The 9,972-nt window shown below is 43.3% G+C and overlaps 1 pseudogene; it reads right to left on the bottom strand.

The window, feature by feature from the left end:
* Positions 1-8,626, bottom strand: part of LOC126994562 (anaphase-promoting complex subunit 1-like) — a 12,509-nt pseudogene extending 3,883 nt beyond the window's left edge.
* Between the last annotated feature and the right edge of the window lie 1,346 nt (positions 8,627-9,972).

Below are 9,972 nucleotides of genomic sequence, written 5' to 3' on the forward strand. Positions count from 1 at the left end.
CTTCCCTTGTGCTTGTGAGACATTAATCAAGTTGCTCAACTTTTCAGCTATTTGCTGGTTACACTCTTTTAGCACCCAATTTGATATACCATCCGGTCCTGCTGATTTCCTCGCATCCAATTCTTCCAATAATTTTATAACTTCATCTGCTGATGTTTGTATTCTCTCCAGACCCATGCACTCTATTCCCCGGCACTGCATCTACACCTTCAAACTCACTCTCCCTTGTGAACACTGTTTGCAAACAATTATTCATCACTTCTACTATTTCACTTATACTATCAAAAGTTTCACCATTAACTTTAACTTTCTGAATTTCATCTCTATTTTTCAACTTTCCATTTATGAACTTATAAAACAGTTTTGGCTGGTCTTTGCACTTATCTACAATATTTTTCTCAAAATTCCTTTTTTCTTCTCTTCTTACTTTGACATAAGCATTCCTCTTCCTCTTGTACTCATTCCATAGATCCATCCTCCTATTTTTCTCCATTTGTTCCATGCCTTCTCCTTTTCCTGCTTGGCGTCTACACACTTTCTATTGTACCACTCTTCTCTTGATGTCTGGCCTTCTTTCATCCTTGGTACCCACTTTTCCACTCCTTCGTTGTAAATCCGTAGAAAGATAGCCCATTTTTCCTCAACATTATCAGCCTCAAAAAGAGTATCCCATTGTGCTTCATCAAAATGTTTCCCAAGTTGTTCAAAATTTGCCTTATTAAAGTTAAACCATTCTTCCTGTAGTCCTCATTCCTGATTATTTTACCTCCTTCTCGTAATATGTATTCGATAAGTACGTGATCGCTCTTCCCTATAGGGCTCTTATAGATCATCTCCTCTATGGAATCTGGCTCCCTGGTGATTATCAAGTCCAATCTAGATGGCTCGTCTTCTCCTCTGAATCTTGTATTTTCCTCCACCCACTGTGTGAGGACGTTATCTATAACCAATTCCAAAACCTTGTTCCCCCATGAAGCTTCACTTCCTTCCGTTGACCAGTTTTCCCATGACACTTCCTTACAATCAAAATCCCCCATTATCAAAATCTTATCCTTCTCCTTCAGCAACCTCCTTAGGCAATCCAATGTGTCTTCCAGCTTCTTCTTGTACCATTCTTCTGTCCATGAATTGTTTTTTGGAGGGACATACACCACTATGATATTTCTGCCTCCTCCCCTTTGCAGTCTTGTTCCCACACTCAAGACCTCCGCCTCCCCTTCGCCATAGGTGACACCCTCCACTGTCCATTCTCTCTTCAACAATAGCATCACTCCTCCTCCTTGTTTATTTTCTCTATTTCTCATCCATACACCATCCCCTAAGTTAAATGCATCTGTACTACCAGTCAATTTGGTTTCCGTAATCCCCGTAACATCTGTTTTTTCCTTACTCAGGTAATCTCCTATTTCTAACATTGACGATGTTAACCCGTTCACATTAGTGTGTGCCACCTTCAAGCTGTCTCCTCTTCCCTTCTGTACCACTTCCTTAGGTCCATGTCCATCACTCTCCAGAAAACCTTCCTTTTTTCCTCTTCTGACCTTGCTTCATTCTTTTCATTGGCTTGATTCTTCAGTTCTCTTATCGTGTTCCTTTCCTCCACACTTCTGTCCTTTCTTACCCAGACTTTTTTGTAGGCCTCTGTTCTTGCTGACTTCCATGACTTTCCCACCACTTCTTCTGCAGCCACTTGAGACCTAAATCTAATTTTAACTGGTCGTTGGGCTCCTTCTTCATACTTTCCAAGCCTGAATACTTCTTTGATCTCCCCTACCAGCTCATGACCTTCCTGAATTGCTTCAATTCCTTGCTCCACTGCCTTCCTTTCCTTCTTTTCCCTTGTGTGTCTGACTGGCATGTGCTCTTCATTAATGCCCACAACTACTACAGACTTCTTCTTTTCAGCAGAGTCCTTCACTATTTCTGGTTTTCCTTTTATCACCTTGATCACCTTTTCAGTTATAGCTTCATCCTTAGCCTTGACTTGCTCCTCCACAATTTTCTTAAAGCTGACATTCTCCTTTTCTTGCTCCTCCTTCCAGACATTATGCGTTTCCTTTAATTCCTTGACTTTAGCCTCCGCGTCTTCTGCCTATTCTCGTTCAATGTTACCTGCTTGTGCAGGTCATTATACGCATTCTTCCAAACATCCTTCTCTGTCTTCAAAACGTCCACCTCTCTCTCCAGCGTCCCCATTCAATCTCTCATATCCTTCATCTCCTTTTCCAAGTCTATGAGCCTCCTCAACATACCGGCTCTGTCTCTGAGGCTCTCCATGTCATCCGTGAAGCCCTCAAACTCAAACTCTTGCCTTTTTGCTGCCTGTCTTGTCCTGACCCCTGCGCCCTGCGGTGTACACAATGCCAGCGGGGTCGGCAAGGCCGCCGCCCCCGCCTCCTCCTCGCTCATTTCTCGATGTTGTACACTGTCAACAGCCTTTGTTTCTCCGGGACAGCACGACCGTACCCTAGCACGTCTGGAGATCAGCTGTGTCTGTCCGCCATGTGTGTGTGTGTGTGTGTGTGTGTGTGTGTGTGTGTGTGTGTGTGCATGCGTGTGTGTGTGTGTGCGCATGTGTGTGTGTGTGTGTGTGTGTGTGTGTGTGCATACATTTGCCCTTGAGCTGCTTCCTTAACTGTTAAAAAGAAAAAAAAAATCTGGAAGTTTTATAAGCTCTAGACATGACATGACTTTCCTGACTTTTTAATCTACCATTACGTATAAGACCTTCAACTACATAAGAACACAAGGAGTCTGCAAGAGGGTGTGACTACTGGCTACATCCCTACATGACCTTCCTAACTTTTTTACCCTATCATTGTGTATTATATCTTACACTACCCATATAAGTCTGTGCCTGCTAACTTACACTTCTTACAACTTATATCACTCACTCAAGTCTTACCTGTGCAATAGAGCAGCGGATTGGTTTCGTCCAGCGGGTTCAGCAAACTGTAAAAGGTCGGGAGGCTTTCCGGTTCATTCTTCTGGGCGTCAATCTCTGAGGCCGTCACTCGCTGCTCCAGCAGGATCCCGTACCTGATTGGCCACACCTTCCTCACCTGGCGGAGAACACAACTTAAAATATTATCATTATTATGAGACCCAGAGCAGGTAGGGAGGAGGAGGAGGAGGACCCTAACAGCTGCCTGGTCAGTAGCATCCAAACACCCAGTGAACAGTGAAGTAAGTGACCCAGCATAAAACACTCGGTCACATTATTAAACATTTCAGCGTTCAAGTTCGCACAACTGACAAGACTTTTGTAGGAGTTGTGAGCCTTTCCTGGGGTAGTGTTATGACCCTGGTGGTGTTGTGACCCTTCCTCTGTACCATGAACGTGGAAAAACACTCATGAGAATGCGATTAATCCCCTTTGGAAACAGTTGATGTGATGGATGGCAGTGTCTGAGAATACAGACATGAGCTGCCTGTTCAGTGCCCCAAACACCAACACTGTGCTGCAAAAGTCTGCTAATCTGGCTTGCAGGGAACAAGCTTCATGCTGGATAACCACAAATGCCGGACCACTGGATATCTACTGTATGAAGACACTAAAGCTCCATCTCAGGAACCTCAACACCCAATCTCACTGCAAACAACTTCCAACTACTTCCTCAAGTACAAGACCATCTCATTGTGCGAGAAGCAAATTAACACTAATAAAAGCCCACCGTGGTTTAATAGCGAAATTAAACAATCAGTCAATGAGAGAAAATTGTTTTACAGGTTAAAGAAAGAACAAAGCACGCCCGAAAACATTAGACTTTATAATGATGCCAGGCGACGAGTAAAAAGACTAGTAGGTCAGGCAAAGCGTAGATACGAAGAAAATATTGCAGCCAACTGTAAAAATAATCCGAAATCTTTCTTCAGTTACATAAACAACAGAAAGGCGATCAAAAGTGGTATTGGACCTTTAACAAACAGCGACGGTGCACTAGTGACTGACAGCCAACACATTGCAAACCTCTTAAACAATTACTTTTCCTCGGTGTTTAATACTAACAGTCTTCCTCTCGCTACCACCAACACCAGTACTATTGTAAATCTCGAGCATGCATTGCCTAATTTTGAAATAACAACCGATGAAGTCCTTAAAGCTCTCCATTCACTTAAAACAAATAAAAGTCCTGGACCTGACAAAGTATATCCAACTCTGCTGAAAGAAACAAAGAGCGAAATACTCTCCTCCCTCACAACCGTATTCAATATGTCCTTGCGACAAGGCATCGTCCCTTCAGATTGGAAAAAGGCTAACGTGACACCGATTTTCAAGAAAGGAGACAAAAAAGGACCAGGTAATTACAGGCCCATTAGTCTAACTTCGGTTGTAGGTAAGCTACTTGAGGGCATAATTAGAGACAAAATTGTGAATTACCTTGAAAGCCACTCATTGATTGGGGACTCACAACATGGCTTCCGAAACAACAGATCCTGCCTATCAAACCTATTAACCTTTTATAACGACCTCTTCACTGTTTATGACGTAACCAAATCACTGGACGTAGTATATCTTGAGTTCAAGCGTTTGATAAAGTCCGCATCATAAATTACTTTACAAATTAAAGCAAATAGGTATTGACGGTCAAGTAAACCAATGGATCGCGAATAGGTTGAGAAACAGACAACAAAGAATAGTGATTGTGGATTTAACTCAGAGTGGGCGACTTTCACTAGTGGCGTCACTCAGGGCTCGGTCATTGGACCAGTGCTCTTCATTATTTACATAAACGACGTGGATGTCGGACTCAATAATCGCATGAGTAAATTTGCAGACGACACAAAGATTGGTAACTCGGTTCGCACTGACGAAGACAGGCAAAGCCTCCAAGAGGATTTGCACAAAATTTCAGCTTGGTCGGATAGATGGGAGATGCCCTTTAACGTAGACAAGTACCAGGTCCTTCAAGTTGGAACAAGGAATAAGAAGTTCGATTACGAAATGCGCGTCGTTAAACTCAAAAGCGTTCAGTGCCTTGGGGGTCAAAATCGCGTCAAACCTCAAATTCTCAAAGCAATGCATCGATGCAGCAAATAAAGCGAACAGAATGTTGGGCTTCATTAAAAGAAACTTTTTATTCGAGAATAAAGATGTAATACTTCCACTCTACAATAGTTTAGTCAGACCCCACTTGGAATATGCGGTACAGTTTTGTTCTCCCCACCATGCTAAGGACATTGCTAAATTAGGTGTTCAGCGTCAAGCGAAAATGATCCCTTCCTTGCGCAACAAATCCTACGAAGAAAGGCTTTCTACCCTTAACATGTTCTCTCTTGAGAAACGTCGCCTCCAAGGAAAACTGATCGAATGTTTTAAAATACTTAATGGTTTCACGAATGTAGACAGATCAACATTGTTTATGATCGATGACACTTTGCGCACGAGGAACAATGGCGGAAAACTCAGATGTAGACAAGTAAATTCAGACTGCACCAAATTTTTCTTCACCGTTGTTGCGCGAGAATGGAATAAGCTTCCACCGTCAGTGGTCCAGTGTAACGATTGACTCCTTCAAAAATAAGCTCGACCGTCACTTCCTTCAACTTAATATCAACTAGAGTAGAAATGCAACGTTTTGGAGTCTTCTGATTAATGTAAAATCACTTAGGTTTAAGGACAGACCACCAAGTCTGGACCATGGGGTCTGTGTGGTCTGGTTTTCTATGTAAATCTATGCAAATCATGCCCCTCAGGCCCACTCACCGGGCATGGGAGAGCAACAGAGTAGTGGTCTCCCTCCTTCTCCGTGACGAGGGTTAGGCAGTCATGCTCCACGATGCAGCGACTCGCCTGAAGGAAACCTGCACGGAAGAGATAAAGAACGGCATGAATCCCTGACTTTTGAACATGACGTGCTGTGAGTGGCCATCATCAGGGCTGCTGGTGATGGATATATGTATAAGGAAGACACTATTATGTTGATACTAGTTTCCTTAAAGCTACATTGCAGACAGAAATAATGATGTGCCAAGAAATAATGTAAAGAATTCTGTGAAAGTGACCCACAAATCCACTCTCAAAATAATACTTTGGATGTTGAAGTGACTGAGAGGTGGCTTGTCACTTGTTGCACACACTAATTAATATTCAAAGGTACCGTAAACAGGGATGACTTCGGATACGGGGTGACTTCGGACAAAAAGTGGATAAAAAGTTGACAAACTAGATGAATTTAGTATCAGAATTTGTCTTTTGCCTTATAGTTTTCGAATAAGAATGTTGTTTTCTTGAGACATGTTTCTGTTTTGAAAACCAGCACAATGTGTTTTTGAAATTTTGAAAAATTTACCCCCCTTGGAAAACTTCTGGCAGGAACGATCTGTATCACACACATCATCAAAACTAGAGAAAACAATCAGAAACATGCTTAACTAGAACAGTTAGAATGATTCAGGGGTGCTTAACATATCCTACACACCTGTAAATGTCACTTGAATGGAGGCATGTTGAAAAATGGCTCAAAATGGGGTAACTTCGGACACCTAAATATAACTACACATCGTGGGGTGACTAAGGCGGGGTTCCCACTATTCCATTTTCATGGATCCGTCGACCGTCAGTGACGTCACCAACGGAGCCCGGGCCCGGCGCAGAGCACGTCCAGAGATGAACTCAAGTTAACTTTTGGGTCCATAACGGCGGTGGTGGTGCCAGTCCAGTGATGCTGAATGTTCTACACATCATGAAAATATGAAGTAGAAGTACTTGGCTACAAAATAACATACACAAGAATAAATTTCTAGTGAAATGCATCATGATAAAATATGATAAATGAGATGTAAAATAGTGTGCACTTCAAAAAGCCCAACACACTTGAATGTTGCCCTACCATTATAAACATTTCGTGTGGTGATTATGTAATCATTAAGCTTCCAAAAAATAAATAAAACTGTGCTCTGCATCTTATAACTTTTTTGTAATAACATTTTTTTCAAAATTATTGACCATTTTTTACTTCCCTGCTACTACTGACCTGAAATGTGGAACTTCTTTCCTAAGATTTTTTGCCATTTATTTTCCCCCCGGTACAACAGTGTCCGAAGTAACCCCCGGAATGTGCGAACAGGCTCAGATACGTAAACCCAATGAAATATAGCCACTGTCTGAAGTCCCCCCAAGGGTGTCCAAAGTCCGCCAGACATGGTGACTTTGGACACCCATATTTTTTCACTTAGCACAAAAACTATTAAGTTTAGTGAAAATGTTGCACCATGTAATGATAGCCCTTAACAATACAGAGTAAATGCACACTCAGCATAGATCCTAGGCCTAGAAACAAAAATTTCATAAGGAAAAAACCTTGAAAACTGTCCGAAGTCACCCTGGTTTACGGTAACAGAGGAGGGCATCAAGACTCCTCTTCACCCAAAACTGACCTCTCTTTTGGCCTTTATTCGGAGCAGCGTACAGCGGGCTTTTTTAATTGTTGTTGTCTTTGTTTGGTCAAATAATCAAAGAGCAAAGGCTACCTGTGGGTTCTTGAGGGACAGGTTCTCCCAGCAGGGACGGTTGGTCTGGGCAGGTGTAGAAGGTGGCAAACATGGCTTGTACCACAGCTGAGTCGCGGGTTGACAACCTGACGGGACGCCACTCGGCCAGCCTGAGCTTGGGACCACACCACTCTGGAGCCACTCACGTACAGCTCCTCCTCCGCCAGCCCATCCTTGCTGTGCCGGATGTCCCACCATTCCTGGAGAAAGGTTGTGGCTGTCAGGCAACTCATCAGGCACTGTGTTTGTCCCCCCTTGTATTTTTCTCCTTTATATCCATGTCTGCTCACCAAGGGTTTGGCTCCGGATCATTCTTCTATCCTCCCTTGACCTACTTTTATGAACCTCGATGATGATACTAATAATGAAAATAATGATAATAATAATAATAATAATAATAATAATAATAATAATAATAATAATAATAATAATAATAATAATGATAATAATAATAGTAATAACAATAATATTAATGACACCACAATCACCTTCCCAGTTCCTTGCAGACACAGGGCAAGGAGTCACATTTGAGCTCAGTTATTATTAAAACATATTACGAACAGTAATAAACATATGAAAGTAACCCATGACAGAGAAGACAGCCTAATAACATAAGCCAACTATTGTCCAGATCCCAGCAAATGACAATTACTGTATCCCTGACAATGGAAACTGTTTCTGAGCACACCCTGCTCAGGAATCTCCTGTGGTTACTGGTTAAAAAGGGTGTGATTCTATAGTTTGCTCACCATGACATTTATTCCTCCTTACAAGCCTCTTCTGTCCTACTGTCAACTGCCTAGCTGTTTTCCTGTAGGGGTGTTCTTTGCATACTGAGCTGGGCCGGACACTGATGGGGTTAAGCGACTGTCATTGCCACTCAGGATTTGTTATATGCACTGATGCCTGCTGTAAAGTGAGGATTCTGCAGACTTCTCCATCCTCTACCAATACTCTTTCACATGCCGACATACCTTGGAGCTGTTGATGGACACTGTGTTGGGCTGCCTGAGGAGGTCCATGTGTGGGGCACCTGGCTGGGCCGTTGGGGGGCAGGCCAACTTCCCCCAGGTGGTGCTCCAAGTACTCTCGCCAAAAAGGCACAGTCCTGGGCATCCCCACACGAGATCATGATGCTGGCTTAATGCAACTCATCCAGACTGAGGACACCTGGAAGCACGCAAGAACACTCAACATTTCTGACCAGAGTGGCGTCTAAGGCTCTCCCCGTCTCATCAGCTCCCCTCCTCTTGCTGACAGTCTTCTACCTCTTAAATTCAACCACACTGTTGCATCCTTTTCTGTCTTCTATCATATCTTCATGCTGACTGCTCTTCTGAACTTGCTAACTACATGCCCACCCCTCCCATGGCCCCGCTACACACGACTTTCCACTCTCGCTCATCCCTATACTGCCCAAATAGTGATTGTGTGATGCGTCCACGGCCTCCCGTACCATTCTTAAACTAACAGTCCCCCCGTGCACACACACACACATATATATCATTACAAGGTGTCAATTATTTAAGCATTATGTGTCTCCCTTGATCTCGTTCGTTTTTCTTGTCCTGTTTTTTATATGCTGCTGGGCAAAATAATACGGTATTATTCTAGTGTTTGCCCATACAAACCCCTCGCAACCAAAATTGGCTAGGGGGCCATTGAGACTGCAGGGAATGCGGTGGTATACATGAAATGCGTCACAAATGCATAGTTTTTTGAGTTATGGGGTTGAAAAATACCTAGATGTAGGAAATTCCTTACAATTACTTAGATGTAGGGAAATTTCGTACATTCTGGGATTTTTAGAACGTCTGGAAACCACACAATTTCACTCCTCTCCATACCAAAGAGAGGTCCGAGGGGCAGAAGCCCCTCTTCACTGTATTATGGTCATAATGAAGCATCTAAACAGTAAGTAATTTACGTCATAAGAATCTTTCAACCGTCATATCGACTATGTATTCACTTACTGGTAGCACGTCTGAGCAGCGTGAAGGAGGTTTGCATCACGTCGGCCAACTGAACGTGAAGCAGGTTAGTGACGAAGCTTCTTCGGAGGAGGACGGGTCTGGTGAAGCCGGCGGACCATCTTGGCGTCGTCAGTAATGTAATAGCTAATGTTGAAGAAGGGGACATAAGCATTTCTTTGAATGCCCCTCAGTTAGCTGTTAGGTCGTAAAGTTTGGTTGGGGTATGGTAAGAGGGGCGCAGCCCCTTGGTTAACAGGGTCGAGGTGTAAGCCCCGTTAGCAGGTCGGAAAGTTCGGTTGGAGTAATTTAAACATGCTCCCCCACCCAAATACCCCGACTTCCCGCGGGTCCCCCAAGATCGTTGGGGAAAGGGGCTGGATCTGGATCCGCTACTGGCGCCGCCTTCATATTATGGTTGAGGGACATGTATTTTGTTTTTTAACTATGATAAATGGAGGCGTATTATCGTATGCTGGAGGCGCGGAGTCAATAGCCACAATCACCT

Source organism: Eriocheir sinensis, unplaced genomic scaffold (assembly GCF_024679095.1).
Source record: "Eriocheir sinensis breed Jianghai 21 unplaced genomic scaffold, ASM2467909v1 Scaffold82, whole genome shotgun sequence".
NCBI classification, from domain to species: domain Eukaryota; kingdom Metazoa; phylum Arthropoda; class Malacostraca; order Decapoda; family Varunidae; genus Eriocheir; species Eriocheir sinensis.